The 19,483-nt window shown below is 34.1% G+C and overlaps 1 pseudogene; it reads right to left on the reverse strand.

The window, feature by feature from the left end:
- Nucleotides 1–18,001: 18,001 nt before the first annotated feature.
- Nucleotides 18,002–19,169, reverse strand: LOC147568363 (cell division cycle protein 48 homolog pseudogene; annotated as a pseudogene).
- Between the last annotated feature and the right edge of the window lie 314 nt (nt 19,170–19,483).

The following is a 19,483-nucleotide window of genomic DNA, read 5'->3' on the forward strand; positions in this document are numbered from 1 at the left end:
AAGAACGACTATTCTTCAATACGATTCATATTAGGGATTCTACCTCATTTTATTGTTTGATTTGGCCAGGAATATGATTAGTAAAGATTGATTTTGTTTATATATCATTTACTTTCTGATTTTATTATCACAAATCAAACATATCCTTAGTAGTTTTGACAAAAAATCTAAATTCAAGGGGGTAAGCTCAATTACCAATTACTAAAGGGGGTAAACTCAATTACCAATTAATTGTGAGGGGGTAAGCTCAAAAAACCCAAATAAATATTATACTTATAGGAGTCACTGCCGGTTCACCTTTATAAGCTTACTTAGTGAAGAATAATTAAAGTGCCAGCCTTTAAATTGGTAAGGAATATTGTTAGAATTCAAAGATATGGTCGGTAATTTTGTATACGGGACAAAAAGAAATCCTTTGGTTTCGAGATCTTTCATATGTATATGTCATGTTTCATTTTAGGAACATTGATTCCAAGAGAAAGTCTAGAATTTGAATGCATTTAAGTCTAGAATTATTAAGGTTCTTATAATCCTAAACTCTTGAAGATAGGCTAAACTTGAATGAAGAAGAATAAATGCTCTAGCCTAATAAGAAGTTAAGAGATATTCCAAATTTTAAAGATTGGGTTTGTGGGATTATATAAGGGAAGGCCCAATAAATGTTATGAAATTCAAAATCTTCTTCTAAAGACATAAATATTCCAAATTTTAAGAAGTTAAGAGATATTCCAAATTTTAAAGATCGGGTTTGTGGGATTATATAAGGGAAGGCCCAATAAATGTTATGAAATTCAAAATCTTCTTCTAAAGACATAAATATCTTTCTTATTTTAGCAATATTTATTTTAAGTGTTATTTCCCAAATAGCTCCCAACTTTGTGACCGGTTTCTTGGTTAGCCCCCAACTTTATCAAAAATATCCAGATGACCCCCTTTTTCAGATTCCGTTATAACACCGTTAACTAGTCATCATTTCTCTCTCTTCCATCTCATTACCTCTCTCTGCCACCTCATCATCTTCACCGGCGAAGGTCGTCGGCCGACCAATTTTACAGCCGGCGACCTTCAAAAAAAAAAATTATATTCTCTCTCCTCTCTCTTTCTCAAATATTTTTTTTTCTTTCCTCTTTCTATCTCTCTAGAACAGATCTAAAGAGAGAGAGAGGAATCACGAATAGAACTTGGTCTGTTCGTGAAGAACACGAACAAATCTTGTTTGTTCGTGATTCCTCTCTCTAGATCTGTTCTAGAGAGAGAGGAAAGAAAAAAGATAAATTTTGAGAAAGAGAGAGAGAAATTTTTTTTTGAAGGTCGCCGGCCGGTTTGCGATGGCCGGTGAAGATGATGAGGTGGCGAGAAGATGAGGTGGCAGAGAGAGGTGATGAGATGGAAGAGAGAGAAATGATGACTAGTTAACGGTGTTATAACGGAATCTGAAAAAGAGATCTGGGTATTTTTGATAAAGTAAGGGGCTAGGCAGAAAACCGGTCACAAAGTTAGGGGCTATTTGGGAAATAACCCTTATTTTAATGAAAGTTTTGATCTTGAATGCATTAAATTTCCAACCTTTTCGTCGTGGTTCGTAGATGGGTTTTCTTGTCAGGCTCTCATCTGAGATGCTCGTGTGGAATTTGCTTATGAGATTCTCGTGTCGAATTTGCTTATGAGATGCTTGTATATTGTTGTAAATCTTGTCCGATACGTGATTTTGTATGTTCATCTTGTCTGTACTGGTAATCGACTTAGGATCATAAAACATTTCTTTAGGTTAAGTCGTTATGGATACTTGCAAGTTGCAACAAAAGAAAAAGTCTTTCATGGATAGTGTCCATGTTAAGTAAAGTGTAAGATATAATGACGTTTAAAATTTAAAGCGTCATCAATAAAACTTCATGAAGATGTTTTCATATTCGTAAGTTTGAGTTGAAGTACTCTAAGCACAGAACACCAAAATAGCTGATATAATTTAGAGCTTTAACTATTTGCCTTAAACATATTTAGCCCGATAATTTTATTTGTACCTTTTTCTTATGATTGTAATATTGAAGAATAACTTGCATAGACAAATCGATGGATTTTGTAGCATTAAGTAGTTTGGTTCAGAAAATTTAAGATTGAATGCGAAATTTAAAAAGAATCACATGAATTAGGTTAAGTAGTTTCTACTATTTGACTCTCTACTTTATCGTGTTCTTTCATAATCGTGCTACAACAACTATACTTCATTGTTTTCTGTCTTATTATTGTGTGTTAATCTTGTCATTTATTGAGTCAAAATAAGCGTTGATCTACCTTTTTTTTGTCTATAATGCCATATATTGATAATTGGTATAATTATCCACGTACGGCCCAATTGAGCTAGTTCTCAAGGTAATAACTTTTGTTTTGTCTCCAACCGTGAGAAATGAAGCTCCTGAATGTAACTTCGTCAATGATCTTTTACATGTTCGCACAGGTGTTACAAATCGTTGTCGATGGTCGACTTGTGAAGGTGAGTAATATATTCCCAGACATGGCTCTTAGTAGTAGTTTTTCAACACAAATGCAACTCGGATCCCGTAAAAAAATTTAGCCCTTGCGCTAGTTTGGGGGTCGAGTTCAACAGCTTCCCCACCCTGGCCCATCGTGAAAGAACCAGCTTTTCATCCTTGTCCTAAATCAACATCAAAAACAAACTCAATGTTAGGATACCAAAATAGCGATCCCGTCACTAAAAGAGAACCATCGAGGGTAAACTTGTACTAGTTGAAGGAGACGAAGAGATTATCTAGAGCTGGAAAAGGGTCTTCCTGCCCCAACGTATCTAAGTCACTCAAAAGTAATTCCAACCAATTTAGTCAATATGCATTTTACAACTAGTCTGATATTACCGACTGAAAAAATAGCAAACAAAAATCATAAGTTTACCAGTTAGACAGTCAAACAATCTCCAACACCAGCAAGGGAATTCCAGTTCTCCAAACCAGTGCACGAGAGGATAAACATGAGAGAGAAAGTCATAATTATAGATAATATCCCATGAGAAGTAGAACTTTATATTGAATAAATTCCTACCAGATGAACAACTAAAAGAACAAAATAATGGTATATATACGCATTTTTGTTTGAAAAGTAAAAGAACAAACAAGTCTTAATTACCAAATAGATTTGAACCAAGGGAAGGTCCTATCATCTTTTAATATGTAGGACTCCACAAAAATGAAAAAAAATGAACGAAAGTATTAGCATATCTTATGATGTATGAAACACTGTTTTTCGTTTATTTATAGGTGAGATGGGAAGTCTTATCCTTTGGTTTGCGAGGAATTGTGAAGGCTTCGAGCAAACACGGCAAGAAAATATTCTAAATTAAAATGTTGGGCTTGTGAACAATAATTATTTTAAATTTTTAAACTTCATGACGTTTAAGATTTGAAGTGTCATCGTTAAAACTTCATGTAGATCTTTGTACTGCAATATGTTTTCATTTGGGAACTATGAGCTAAAATACTCTAAACAAAGGATTTCAAAAAAATTAATATAAATGAAATCTGTGAAGTTCTTTCTTTAAAGATTATAAGCCCGGTAATTTTAATCTTTATTGTTATCTCATGAATTTTGTACTAATCAAGCATAACTTGCATATACAGATCTATGGGAGTTGTAGCGTTAAGTTGTTTGGGCGAACTATTTAAGAACATGAATTAGGTTAGTTCTACTACATTCTTTATGATTTGTTTAGAGGCTAAGGAAGTAGCAAAATGTATTTGATTAGTTACGCCATATTGGGATATTAGTTCTTAGACACTTTAACAGATATATCTTTGGATCATTTACTTCAATTTATTAACTGTTGAATGTGGTTGAGCTCAGTGAGTCACGACTCGTTCTTATAATCCTATAAAATTATCACGTGTCTAACACTCTAACAGTGACTTACTCTTGAAGATTGGCTCAACTTGGTGACACGTATAAATATTTATTCTAATGAATATTTTGTAATTCAAAATCTTCTTCTAAAGATATAAAATACAAAATATCGCATAACTAATCAAATACATTTTGCTACTTCCTTAGCCTCTAAACAAATCATAAATGTTTTGTAATTCAAAATCTTCTTCTAAAGATATAAATATTTTTCTTATTTTAGCAATATTTATTCTAATGAATATTTTGAACTTGAATGCATTAAACTCGTAGACTGGTATGCGTGTTGGCTTCTTATTTGAGATACTCGTGCCGAATTCTCTTATGAGATGCTCATCTCGGATATTTTTCTAAATCTTGATTTCAAGTTAAGTCTTTTACGGATAATGCGACCATTGTTGACCAGATACTTAAAATTGCAGGCGAAAAGGAAACCTAATATAAAAGTGAAAATATAATGTAAATGCTTGTAAATTGTAATCTGTACAAACGTATAGCGTCCATGTTATGTAAAGGGTAAGATAGAATGTCGTTTAAGGTTTGAAGTGTCATCTATAAAACTTCATGTAGATGTTTTCCTACTCTAAACATAGGATTCCTAAATAACTGATATAATTCAGAGTTGTAAAGTTTCTGCATTAAATATTTAATCCCGATAACTTTTATTTGTATCCTTTTTCCGATATTGTAGTAATTAAAGATCACTTGCATAGACAAATGCATGGGATTTGTAGCGTCGAGTTCCTTGGTGCAGGTTATTTACGATCCAATGAGAAATTTAAAAAGAACATGTGATAAGTTAATTCTACTTCATTGTGGATGATGGTTTAGAGGCCATGTAAGTCCTCTTGATGATACACATTACGCCACTGCTCCCTACATTTTGAACGATTTGTTAAGTAGTTTCTACTATTTGCCTCTCTACTTCGTCGTGTTCTTTCATATCATCGTGGGTTATTCTTGTCAGTTATTGAGTCAAAACTAGAGTTAATCGACCTATTTTTTTTGTCTATGAAAGATTTAGGTTTTGGTTGAGGAAAACCATATACCTTCGGGTTTATATATAATAGAAGAGTAATACAACGGTTGGAAATAGATAACATAAATATAGAAATAATCCTAGTTCTAGTGTATCTGTATCTTGGAGATATATATGATAATATTTCCCTTGATTTGTATCTTGGTAGGGATATTTAACTTGAGTCCCGCATTTACCCTTATGACCCTCGCGCAGATTGAACGAGGATCAAACTGAAAGCTCAATTTTGGAAATAACCTCATAAGAAGATTCTTTGGCACATTCTTTCGTTAAAAGACAATCATGGAATTGGTTGACGAAGAATCTTTTATTTTTGGTGTAGATCTGTAGAAATATTACGGCAGTAATAATGAACAAACACGACATAGTAACAACGAAAAAAGTTGCACTTAGTGAGCATAACCACTCTGGGTTCAGAGACTCATGACAACAACACGAGACATCTTCCTTGTAAAGACAAACTGACAAAAAGCACTGACGAGGAGGCAACAACCTTGCCCCTAAATGACGACAGACTACGACGGCCGATATTATCGATCGGCGAAAAAAAAACCAAAACTACCACTTTTTTTTTTCTTACTATTCTTGCACCAATAATGAATTAACTGTAAACTTTCTCGAACACCAATTTAAATCCATGCACAAAACTCATTAAGATTGAAGATCCCATTCACATTATGAATAGTTTGTCCATCATCGATAACAAAAGCCTCCCAAACCCCTAGCTGATAATATTGATAACTAGAATCTCCACCAATGATACCTTATTTTAAAAAATTTTGACAGTAAAACTTGACTAAATTTATTTAGAAGTATGAACAAAATTAATAAAAAAACTGAAAGAGAAAATAAAGGAGAAAAAATATATATTCCGGCGGACGGTAGTCATTGAAGCGGCTACCGCTGCCGGTTAAGCGGAAGCAGAATAGGATCCAAACTATACTCTTTAGATTTTTGTAGCTCTGAGATTTTGGTTTTGGTTGAGGAAAACCATATACCTCCAGGTTTATATATAATAGAAGAGTAACACAACTGTTGGAAATAAATAACATAAATATAGAAATAATTCTAATTCTAGTGTATCTGTATCTTGGAGATATATTTAACTTGAGTCCCACATTTACCTGTATTAGTTTTTTTAAACAAGTGGTATCATTGTATTAGTTTATGTTGCTATTAATTGCTAAGTAGTATAATAAGTAATAAGATTCAGTTTATTGTTTGTCATGATGTTACTTCATTGTATTCTTTCAAATGGTACAAGTTAGCATTTTGACTCAAGTTCTTTTTGCAGTGTTATGAGACAGAGGTACTGTATCGTGCATATCTCTTATCAGCTTTCATATATGGTATGCTTGAACCAAGTATATGTACCATTTTTTTGTCAATTATGATTTTTTGCCGAATATCGTGTTTCTTGAATAAGATTAAATAGTTATATTAACCTTGTTATAACTATGTTCTAGGCTAAATTTGTTATAACTTGCTAAACTAATCTATTGTTCTTCATTACGAAAAATGTAGTGGATACCTAATTTTGTCTGCTACACTCACACACTGCCTTCATCTCACCTCTTGTCCACCGTTGAAGCGTTAGGGTTCCTTCTAAAAGTTCATGTGTTCCGTGACTCTTTTCTGTTGGCTTTAAATAAATTGTGTAACCTTACTTGTTGTCTTCTTTCCATTCTAGTTCATTGATTAGTCATGTAAATATCGATCTTGGATGTCTAGTGTTAACATATAGATGTTTGAGATTCCGCAATAAACACTAGATAGTGTATTAGATACATACGTAATCCTACACTTTACATACCTAAAATACCCCTGCTGAATCTTTTTTTAAGCCACAATATTTTGGAGTCCCAAGACTAATTATAACATGTCTAATCATCCCTTTACCTTTTTTTCAAAATTTACTTTGACGGGATCCAAAGGATGAAAATTACGAAAATAAAGAAAGATTTGGCAGCCATAAATGACTATTGGTAGTTCAGAAACTCAGTTTGTTTCATTATATTCGGTTGATATAGAGTTTTCGGGAAATAAAGTTCCTTTATTAAGCCATCAGCTCCAACAACTCGGCCCTAGTGGGACTTCAACAATGGAATCAGTTCTGAATACAAATATACATAGCAAACAAGTCCTTAGACCACAATCCCCACAACAATAAAAACAAAAGAAAAATCAGAATATCCCAACAAACTTCATTTATATAGAGCAACAACAAAGGGAGCAAGTATTTGTGATTTCAGAACCATACGGTTACCAAAAAAGTATACAAACAATTAATCAAAAGAAATTCCTACCCTAGCCGATACTCTGCGATGAATATATTGTCGGTATAATATAGCAGAAAGATTGTTCTTTATTTTTCAAGTACCAGATCTGGTGGGTTTTTGACTTTCAAACACTGAAAAACCCACTGGCTCTTCCTCTCAACCGCTTATTCTTCTTCTGGAGTGAAGTCGTTCTCGATGTCGATATCGAACAAATTTGAGCTGGTGTTTTCCCTCTTATCATGTCAGCTACAGTTTGACATGTCAGGTCATGTAAGCCTGAATCAACATAAAAAACAATCTCAATGTTAGGAAATCGAATTATTGATCCTTCGACTATAGGAACCAACTAGGGTTAACTTGTACTAGTTATAGATGAAGAGATCTAGAACTGAAAATAGATAGGCCCCAATCACCCAAAAAAAAATTTAAAAGAAACAGAAGAACATATCGGAATAGAGAATCAATACTTTCTAGGTGGTACAAATGCTCTGATAATATTCCGTCCAACACTATGCACCATTACCGATTTGGTTTGTTGTTTTGAATATGACGATTTAGTTAATAGGCATTTTACATCTAGCCAATTTACTAATTAATGCACAATATTAGAAAAAGAAAGATGAGTTTACTTTGTTGGAGGCCAAGCAATTTCCATCACTCGCAAGGGAAGTCGAGTTCTCCAAACACATCCACGAAGGATAATCATGAGAGTGTAAGTCATAATGATAGATAATGTACTTCTGCAAAATATAACTTTATATTGAATAAACTTTCTTACAAGAGGAACACGTAGAAGAACATAATAATAGTATGTATATTTATATACATATTGTTGTTTGAAAATAGAAGAACAAACAAATTGGAATTACCAAATAGTTTTGGACCAACATAAGGTCCTCTTGTCTTTTCAACCTTTAGGCGTCCAAGTTTTCAGTGATCTGATTCGACTGATTGACCAAGGAAACTCCTTGATTCAACATGGTTGTTGACCGCTGAATTAGCCAAGAGGTCCCTTACTAGTTGTGTGAACCAAAGAAGATAAATGAAAAGATATGAGAGAAAGTAACTTGTACCGTGTGCTCTGACAATTGAATACAAAATTGAAGAAAATGTTTCAGACCTTGTGATGAAACTATACATTTGTTTCATTTATTTATAGTGTGGGATTTGAAGTCTTTTGCTCTGGTTTTGCGAGGAATTGTGAAGACTTTGAGAAATCTGGTAAGGAAATATTCTATATTTAATGTTGCGATTGTGGTCAATAATTATTTTACATTTTAAACTATTCTCATTTACCAGCTAGTTGAATCTTCTACAATACTTTAAATTAACGGAAATCTTATAGTTTTATGGTATAGTTTGAACCCATATAATAATATAGTCAAGACTCGCTAACATAGTATCACAATAAAAATAATATTTAAAGGAACCAATGTTGGTTCACCTTTATAGGCTTACTTGGGGAAGAATTATTAACGTTCTAGCTTATAAATTGATAAGAAATATTTTTAGAATTTAAAGATATGGTCGATGACTTTGTATGCGGGACAAAAAAAGAAATCCTTTGGTTTCGATTTTAGTAACATTGATTCCAAGGAAAAATCTAGAAATAGAATGCGTTTAAGGTGTGTTCACTGCCGGACGTATCCTTAGAAGTTCTTATAATCCTGAACTCTTGAAGATAGGCTCAATTTGACGGAGAAGTATAAATGCTCCAGCCTAATAAGAAGTTAAGAGATATTCGAGATTTTAAAGATTGGGTTTGTGGGATCATAGAAGGGAAGGCCCAATAAATGTTTCTGAAATTCAAAATCTTCTCCTAAAGGCATAAATATCTTTCTTATTTTAGCAATGTTTATTCTAATGAAAGTTTTGATCTTGAATGCATTAAACTTTTAACTTTTTCTGTCATGGTTGGTAGATGGATAACCATGCCGGGCTCTCATCTAAGATGCTAGTGTCGAATTTGCTTATGAGATGCTTGTATATTGTTCGAAATCTTGTCTGGTATGTGATTTTGCAATAAACAGTGTTAGGACTTAGGACCATAAAACATTTTTTTAGGTTAAGTCTTTTATGGATACTTGCAACACAAAAAAAGTCTTTTATGGATAGTGTCCATGTTATGTACTCTAAACACAGGATATCAAAATAATAGATATAATTTAGACCTTTAAATTTTTGCCTTAAAGATTATAAGCCTGATAATTTTATTTGTACCTTTTTCTGATGATTGTAGTATTGAAGGAAAGTAAAATAACCGACAACTTAAAGTGCGAATAATTGTGGTGGATATAATAATATCCTTCCTTTTACAAAATGCTTGGCTTTAATAAAAGCGATCATAATTGAGATTTAGACTTTTATGCAAATGGGTCCTGGGAATCTTGCATAGAGTCATCATCTTCAGTGTCATCATCTTCATCAGATGAGTTGTTTAAAATTTCTCTCAACTGCTTCTTTAGGTCTGACTTTGAGGATGAAGCGAGCAGTTCCTTAAGAAGATCTGAGACATCCTTTTTAGGAGCTTTTGGTGGAGGTGCTGGTTCAAATGAAATAATTCCTTTTTCAGAAAATATCGAATCCTTAAAGAATTCAAATTTATCCCACCATTTAATAAGAATTCTTCTTCCCAAATAAGGGATATGAGAGACTGTTATCTCAATTTTTTTAATAGGACAATTTGCAATAACAACGTCCCATCTAGCTATCCATGGAACCTGATAATAAGCTGCAAAGATAAGCTCGGGATTTTTTAATGATGGGTTAGATTTAATAAAATCATCAAATATATTTCTAACTTTGTCAGGGAAAATTATAGGGTGTGATCCCCAAGTGTAAAACCATTTGATGAACCACTGTGGAAGATTAGTGGTGTTGAAATCACGAAATTGGAGGAACCAACTGTGTTTCTTTAGTCTATTCTCATAACAGAAGGCTCCTTCCCAGGCTTTAATGTAGTCGAAGTAGTTAAACCAATATTTATCCAATTCTCTTCTTCCAGCTCTGGGTATTTCATGATATTTGAATAAATCACCCTGCCAAATTTCAGGGGTAACAACTTTCTTAATAAAGGCTTTAGAATAAGCCCATTCTGCGCCTGACCTTATGACAGAATCAAATTCCACTGATTGAGTTACTTGCAGGATTGCGCAGTAAAAATTGTATTCCTTAGGATAAAGGAATGGGTCTGCTGATTCCCTAAGGTAAAAGGATGAAGCTTCAACTGGAGAAAGATGAGCGTATTTTAGCTCAATAGGAGCTATCCATATAGTAGTGTAAGGAATATATGGATAGATATATTCATTAGTCTGATTAGACTGAATTGCTGCTAAATAAGCATCTTCTCTTAATTTTAACTCCTTAGGAGTCGCCTTTAAGGCTTCAGCTTTAAGCTGTTCCGTTGTTTTACAAATCATAGTCTTATAAGACTGAGAACTCGCGTTTGAGGGAGAAACTGCCAATTTAGCTTTCCCTTTTCCATTATCAGACTTCTTGCTCATGATTCTGCAAAAATTCACGAGTCAAGAAATCAGGTAGTGAATTACTACTTCCTTTGATAAACTCAATGTCAAAATCAAACACAGACAATATGCCTTGCCATCTGGCAAAAATTTGTTTTGATGCTAAATTTTTAACATCTTTTTCTAAAACATCTTTGGCTGATTTGCAATCAACCCTGACCAAAAATTTTTGGTTTAATAAATCACTTTCGAATTTTTGTATACACAGAACTATAGAAAGGATTTCTTTTTTAATTGTGGAATAATTTTTCCTTGGCCCTTGCCATATCCCAGAAGTAAATCTTACTAGGGTTTCTTTGTTATTAATCCTTTGTTTAAGGATTCCACCATAGCCTAATTCAGAAGCATCAGTTTCAACAATTTTAAAAGCTTCTGGATTAGCAATGGCAAGACAAGGGATTTCCTTAATCTTTAATTTTATCTTTTGGACTGCTTCTGTATGAACATTAGTCCAACCAGGACGATTTTTCTTAAGCCTGTTAAATAAAGGCTTAGCATCAATTGCTAAGTTTTTATAGAAGTCAGAAATATAATTAAGACTTCCTAAAAACCTTTGCAATTGAGTTTTTTCTTTGATTTCATCTGGAAATTTATCCGCAAAAGTAATAGCTCTATCAATAGGGAAAATAGTCCCTTCTTTGATGGTATGGCCAAGAAATCTTATTTCTGTTTGAAATAATTTGATTTTCTTGGCTGACACAACTAAACCCGCATGTTTGACAGCATTAATAAATGCTTGAAGATGTTTAAAGTGTTTATCTATATTCTCAGAAAACACTAAAACATCATCGATATAAACAATACAGAATGACGTATAAGGACTGAAAATGTCATTCATTATATTTTGAAATTCTGAGGGGGCATTCTTAAGCCCAAAAGGCATCACGTTCCACTCATAGTGGCCAAATGGAACTGTGAATGCAGTTTTGTATCTATCCTTTTCATCGATCTGAATTTGCCAAAACCCAGATTTCATATCAAATTTGGACATAACTTTGGCTGAAAACAGCCGATTTAATAAGTCCCTTTTATTAGGGATTGGATACCTTATCCATCTAAGAGCTTTGTTCAAAGGTTTGTAATTAATTACAAGCCTAGGAACACCTCTTTCAAGTTCAGCAGCATTTTCAACATAAAATGCAGGACAACTCCAAGGGCTGTATGATTTTCTAATTAAACCTCTGAGTAATAACTCATCAATCTCTTTTTTGCAAATTTCCAAATGGCGAGGTCCCATAGCAATAGGTCTAGCCTTAGTGGGAATTTGCCTTTCATTGAAGTCTGGCTCATAAGGCAGACTAACAATATGTTTCTTTCTTTCCCAGAAGGCATTGGGGAAATCAGAACATATTGTTTTGACAATAAGATCATGAAGATCATTTATTTTCTTTTGAATTAAAGGATGTTTGATTTTTTCAGTAATTTTCATGTAACTGATCTCCTTGGATAAGGAGTTAAGAAAATTTTCTTTTCTTTGAATTTTCTTTTGTAACAAATCAATCTCGTGATAACAAGGTTCAGTAACGAAATTAAATGTAATTTCTTGAGAATTAATGGAACTTGTTATACCCTTCTCATTAATGCTTTTAATGGGATATAACATGTGAAGAAAAGGATTTCCCAAAATAACATCATGAGAAAGATTCTTTACCATTATAAATGGCATTTCTAAACAAATTCCATTATTGCAAACTGCAGTATTTTGTAGCTTGTAATTTACAAGCATTTTTCTACCATCTGCAGCATTTAAAATTTCAGTAGTTTTTGAAAAATATCTGGAGGGTATCAATCCTTCATTGATACAGTTTAAATCTGCTCCAGAGTCTACCATGGCAATTGCAGAGAGAGTATATTCTCTATGAACAATGATTTTTATTTTAATATGCCATTTATGGGTAATAACCCTGTCTAACATATTAACATATGTTAAAGATTCATCCTTCAAAGATCCTTCGTCTTTTGAAGATTTAACAGATGTTAAAGTATCTAATTTTTCCTTTAAGGAATTCCATTCTTCTTCATCTTGATCAGAATCAGACTCAGAAAGAATAGATTTATCCTTTTTAATTTCAAGAGAAGTTACTCTAGATTTAAGAGTATTAATTTCTCTTTTGAGGACTTTGACTTCATGCAGTAATTCATTAATGCGAGAAGATTCTCCAGGAGTTTCTTCTTTTGAAATTGAAGCCTTAGCTCTTTGTAAAATTTCTTTTAGACTATAAGTCTCTGGTTCTTCAAATTTTAACCTTTTGTCACCTTTCTTTCCATTGTAATCTTCCAAATACTTTTGAAGCATTTGTCTTTTAGCAATGGGATCAGAAAGTTGATCAATAAGGTCAAGGATGAAATTATCCTCTTTTGTTAAAGGAAATAGACCATTTGCCTGACATAAGGCTTTGTAGTAATCACAATTTCCTTCGCAAGAGTCATCCTCAGATTCTTCTATTTGATCAACAGATCCCTCTGAAGATGATTCTTCCTCAGGATTGTCTTCTGCAATAGCGGCTACTTTAAAATTTTTTCCTTCTTCATTAAGAAGTAATTTTTCAAGTGACCTCTTAAGGCCTTCATCAATATTCAGGCTATTGATTTTCTTTTTCATTCTACACTTATTAGCGTAGTGGCCAGGTTTCTGGCATTTCCAGCAGACAGGGATAGTCTTTTGCCGAGAATTATTCTCAGGTTCAGACTTCCTTTTCTTTTCTTTAAAAATTTTTTTCTTTTTCTGTTTGGGAAAATACTTCTGCTTGGCATAGACCTTATTGGTCCTTTTCCCTCTATTTTCGATAGAGGTTCCAATAGGCGGTAAGCCAATTTGCTCACAAAAGTCCCCTATAATTCTTTTGCCAAGGACTTTCTCCTTTTGGATTTGTCTATGCAGTTTTATTTCATTGCATAAATTAATGCCTTCAGCAACCACTTCTGAGGATAAATCCCCATAAGTGTATTCGGAATAAGGAATAATTCCATTGTGTCTTTGCTTAATACGATTGCGTATTTTTTCCGCAAAGAAATGGGGTAGTCCTGATAAGAACTTCTCTTTCCAAAAATCATTTTGACTATCATGTCTGGTGAAGACTTTTGAAAAGAATACGTCTTTATACCATTTGAACTGAGATAAGTTCTGACATTTTAAATTCATCAGTTGCTCTTGAGATCTATCAATAAGCAACGATGTAGTGCCAATAAAATGTTTTGCTATTGTATACAGAAGTGTATTGACACAATCTGTAACTTGTACAGGCTGATTGTCTCTAACTTCTGTTTTAACAGCCTGTGAAATATGTATTTTGGCTTCTTCAGGAAGGTAGAAATCCCACCATCCTTTCAATTGACCAGTAAATCCTTGACTTAAGGCTTTGGCAATATTTTGATCAGAATTACCATGTGCTTTACAAGCAGTTGCATACATAGTCATGTAGTGCAATACCGTTTGTATTTGGTATTCTGACATGCCATCTATATTCCATTCATTAATGGATTTTCCATCAAATTGAACAGTCATGAATTCATCATGTTGTTCTAATTGAAGGTCTACAGGTGTAGGCCTATGATAATAGGGCTTTGCAGGAATATTATAAGCCATTTTCTTTTTGTAGGAAGATGCAAGCTTATTTATTTGAAATTTATTTTCATTATTTTTTTGTTCTGATAAGAACATATTCTCCAGAAGATTGATCTTATCTTCTGTTTTTGAAGAATTTTCTGCTTCATCATAAGAAGCGTCAGAATTATAATCTGACTCATGTGTCTCTAGAGGAGCACATTCATTGTCTTTAATTCCAAGATTTTTTAATCTTTTTATAATCTCATCAACCATTTCAGAATTCTGAGGATCCATTTTGAAATCAAAGTTTTCAGAACTCATTGGTTTGAATAAAACCTTTTCTTCAAAAGTAGTTTCTGAAATTTTAGAAACATTTGAAGCCTTTTCTTGTTTTTCAAAATCAATATTTTTCTCAATTCTATTTAATTGATCTCCCATTGTTCTGAGAGTTAAATTTGTAAAATTGTTTTGTTCAACAACAGCCTCAATGTTGTCGCTTTTCCTGTAAGGAGTTGCTACAACTTCTTCGTTGTTGATTCTTATTGCTAATTGGGTTTCCGGAGGATGAACACTCCTAAAAACTTTTCCATTTTTAGCAATAAAATTCTTATAAGAAGCTTCAACAGAAAATATGAAATCTTGATCCTTGAAGTCAGGAAATTTTTCATAACATTGTTCCATAAAAATGAAGAAATCAATAACTTCTCCATTTTTTATTAAAAACCTTTTATAACGAGAAAACCATTTTTCATGACTCTTAGAGTCTTTAACAAGGAAAAACCATGTTCTCTTAAATTTGTTTTCTTTGGAATAAAATAATTCCTTTGGAAGTCCCCTAAAAGGAAATTTAAATTTGAATTTTTCTTCTTTATGGATCGTTATAGGCGAAAGGCTATAATAACCCATATCAGAAGGAGTGGGGGATGTTCTTTCACTATTAATTTCAGAAGTGGGTAAATTAACCCTATATTCAGGTTGGTTTACTCTGTCAGAGGTAAATTTTGTTCCAGAAATTTTTTCATAATTAGTTGTTGGAACTGACGAAGTAGAACTTCTACCTGGAATAACTTTGTTGTTTAGGCTTTCCAATTTTAACCTTGCAATTCTCTGATTAGAGAAAACAATTTCAACATCACCGTCAGGGAACTCTTTGATTTCTTCGAGTTCACGGTTATCTTTTTTAACAGGCTCATTAGCCTTTTCAAGTATCCATTTTTCAGGTAAATTAACATGATCCCATGTGATCGTTTTTGGGACCTTTACATTGCTTTTTTCTAAATTGGTTATAAACAAAGTAGTAGACCCCTTTTGATCTTGTAAAATATTTTTCATCTTGGGTACTACGGTGTTCATAACTTTATACTGAATCCTGTAAATAAGGATTATGTTTTCAGCTCCTTGCATCATATTAAATCCATCAGATTTAATGTCAAGGCAAAGAGAGTGCATAATTGTGGGGTCATTTAATGACAGAGTAAAATTTGGAAAACACGAAAAGAATATGGGTCCGTCACAAAGACTAGACTCCACTATTCCAAGTAATGAGTCATGAAATTTGTTGTGCCTTTTATCACGTACACAAATAATTGCGGACGTGTTTAAGCCTAAACGGGTAGCAGGTTTCAAACCTACTTGAATTAACCCAATATGCAAGAATTTGTATTGTTGTCTATGTTTATCAATCAAATTTTTTGACAACAGTTGGAATGAGTTGTAACCCTCAGTTAAGGGTATAGCCTCTTCTACAGTCTTTACGATATAATCAGAGGTGAATTCAAAAGTTCCTTTCTGTTTATAAACAGAACTTTGAACTGGTAAATTCCAGTTTTGTAAAGATTTTTCAAAATTTTCTTTTAACAAAATTTCTTTATTACAGCTACTATTAGCCTTATCATGTCTCTTAGACATGGCTCTGGTTATCCCAAGCATATTTGCTCCTGATCACTGTCAACGATTTATGCCAATCCCTTACAACGCCCTCACCGGCTAACACGGGAATTCTAGGCTACGCGACTTAGGGTTTCCCCGGGTTTCACAGGACAAAAATACTTTGGTTCACCAAAGTCACCCTTCAAGACTTAATAAGTATAATAGTATTTAAAGAAATTTAATTTGGGCAACTACTTAAAACAAAGATTACAATAAAAACATAAAACATAAATTTTCGAGAATTTAAATTTACGAGAAATTAAACGAAACTAAATGGAACTATAAACCATAATATACTACATACCTACTAATCTGGCTCTGATACCACTCTCTCGAAGAAAGAGATAAAGATGAAGTAATAAGAACTAGCTTGGAATTTTCAAGCAATTAGTGGAAGGAAAGATTAGTGGAAGAAAGGGTGATGATGGAAGAAGGAGAATATTATTCAAAGTTATTATTGTTGTGTTACAAGATGATGATCTCCATCTTACAAGGTTCTCTCTTTATATAGATACTAAGAGTAACCGGATGACCTATAAACCGGTTACCAGGAACTTGAGTAGCAGGTAAAAGTAACCCCGGGTGCTCATTGGGCCCCATCGTCAGGTTATTAGTACTGCTAGTGATGAAGTAACATCATGACAGACAACAAAGAGATCTTAATTGTTATACCAATTATCAATGTATAACTTTATAGTCAAACAAAATAGGTAGATGGAATCTTATTTTGACTCAATAAATTACAGGATTAACATACAATAATATGACAGAAAACAATGAAGTAGAGTTGCTGTAGCATGATTACGAAAGAACGTGATGAAGTATAGAGTCAAATAGTAGAAACTACTTAACCTAATTCATGTGATTCTTTTTAAATTTCTCATTCGATCTTAAATTATCTGCACCAAACGGTACATGCTAAGCATTTCGACTTAAGCTCTATATGCAATGTCATGATGCAGGGGTACTTGGGAATGGAGAAATAGGTGGTTAATAGATTCAGTTTAATGGACGAGAGGAAATATGTCCGAAGCTCTGAGGCTACTTGGCAATGGAGAAATAGGTGGTTTATAGATTCTTCTGCTTGCTTGCATAGGATACATCTGTTCACTAGGATCATTCCCCGCTTTTTGAGCTGATCCACAGTCGGTAGTCTTTAGAGAGTTGCCTCCCACAAGGTGAATTCTTGGAGGGATTGGAGGTCTCCATACCATCTTGATGGTCCCAGAGCTGAGTTGATCTTCTTTCATAGATGCTCTTCTATAGAAGTGATGTAGACGCAGCGGAAGACTTAAACTACGAACAAAACTACTAATAAACTAGACTAAATAACTGATAAACAAGGTTGCAAACAAGATAATTTTCTTATTGATATTCGAAAGCTGAAAAACAAGACCTAATAGACTCCGTTTTATTGGGCTCTTACTCCTAGATAAACATAAATTAGGAAAGATATAAATCCTAAACTCTAGTTTCTTGTTTGCTAAATAATCTAATCTGATGAATATGGAAACAAATAATAATAACCCTAAATCTAACCTAACTAGACTTGGCCATGTGGGTCTTCCCTCTCATGGCTATGAGGCCATTAGGCTTGGCCGAGGGCCCAATATGATCTGCATCAGCCTCCCCTTCTCTCAAGAGGTTCGTCCTGAACCATTTCTGAAAAAAAAAACTTGATGTTAACGCATACAAAGAAGTTACCAAAGCTATCCCTCAACTCCCACTTTGAACAAGTTTTGCATTGAATTTGCAGGACACCAATTAAAAAGACAGTTTATTTAGCTGACATTCCATACATCTCAGGAAAGAGTTGGTCAAATATATTATCGGCAGCACGGTCTGCATCTCCTACACTGCTTCCTCTCTTGGTAGCAATAGAATCAAGCTCGTCAAAGAAGAGGACGCAAGGAGTTGATCCCCTGACCGTGACAAAAATTTCTCGCACATCAGCCTCACTTTCTCCAAACCACATATTGAGAAGCTTAGGGCCCGTGATACTTATAAAGTTTGTTGGGTATTCATTAGCAATTGCCTTAACCAAAAGTGTTTTACCACATCCAAGAGGACCATCAAACATAACTCCTGTTGAAGGAGACGTACCAAACTTTCAAATTTCTCGGGATGCCACACTGGATATGGAATAGTCTCTTGAAGCTCCCTCTTGATATTTTCAAGACTACCAATTTCTTCCCAACCGACATTAGGCACTCCAACGATTGTTACATGGAGAGATGAGGGGTTGGTCGTTCCTAGAGCACTCTTGAAGTGCTCCTCTAAAACAACCATTGAATCAGAATCTCAACAAATATTTTATCATCTTCCAAGTCTATCACATCCATCTTTTCTCTGCCGAACTGAGTATGCTTCGCAATCCTTTTCAAACTAACGTTCTCGTAAAGCTTCATGGTCGTTCTGTAAATTAGGAGAACCCCAAGCGGCATAGTAATACGTATCAAATAACACTTCTCCCTGTAAATAACCTGAACCCATTGCGCATCCATTACCTCATGCATTGTTACCATATTTTCTTTAGAAATTCTATTCATCCCTTAATTTTGGTCCCTCCCCCAGCCCTCCGCTGATGTGGCAACATATCACTTGAGTGTGGAGCAATTGGAGAGAGATTTGTGAGAAAATATATTCCAGTGATATGTCGCTACATCGGCGGATGGCTGGGAGAGGGACCAAAATGGAGGGATAAATACAATTTTTGTATTTTCTTTCTCGCCCAAAATCCCAGATCGAACTATTCGAAGTTCTTGCCCATCCAGACCATGATCCTGACAAGCAAGAACTGCCGATCCTGTCAAAACCACCACATTCTCTCTAGTTTGATTATTATTTTCCTTGTTAAGCCCTTGAATTGCTTTTTGGCGTTGCAACTTACAACCTTCAAACTGCTTAATCGGTACTTCTAATGCCTTCTTACATTCCTCAGTCATTTTATAAACGAATAAAGCAAAACCCTTAAGCTTACTTGTGAAATTCTCACTCACGTAGTAAATACCGTGGGAGAGAGAGATGGACGAGAGAGAGAGAACTTGGTAAATTATTTTCTTGTACATTAACAGTGAGGTTACATCCCTATTTATAGTAATGGAAGACTAATCCTAATACAAACACTATTACTATTTTGATAAATAAAAACACTAGCTTGATACCATAAAGCATGGACTCTAACCGACCGGGTCGGTGGACCCTGTCGGGTCGGTGGACCCTGTCGGGTCGGATAGGCAACCCGCCTATCCTAATACTC

Source organism: Eschscholzia californica, unplaced genomic scaffold, assembly GCF_041429995.1.
Source record: "Eschscholzia californica isolate CP2 unplaced genomic scaffold, dmEscCali1.0.p SCAF_1, whole genome shotgun sequence".
NCBI lineage: Eukaryota > Viridiplantae > Streptophyta > Magnoliopsida > Ranunculales > Papaveraceae > Eschscholzia > Eschscholzia californica.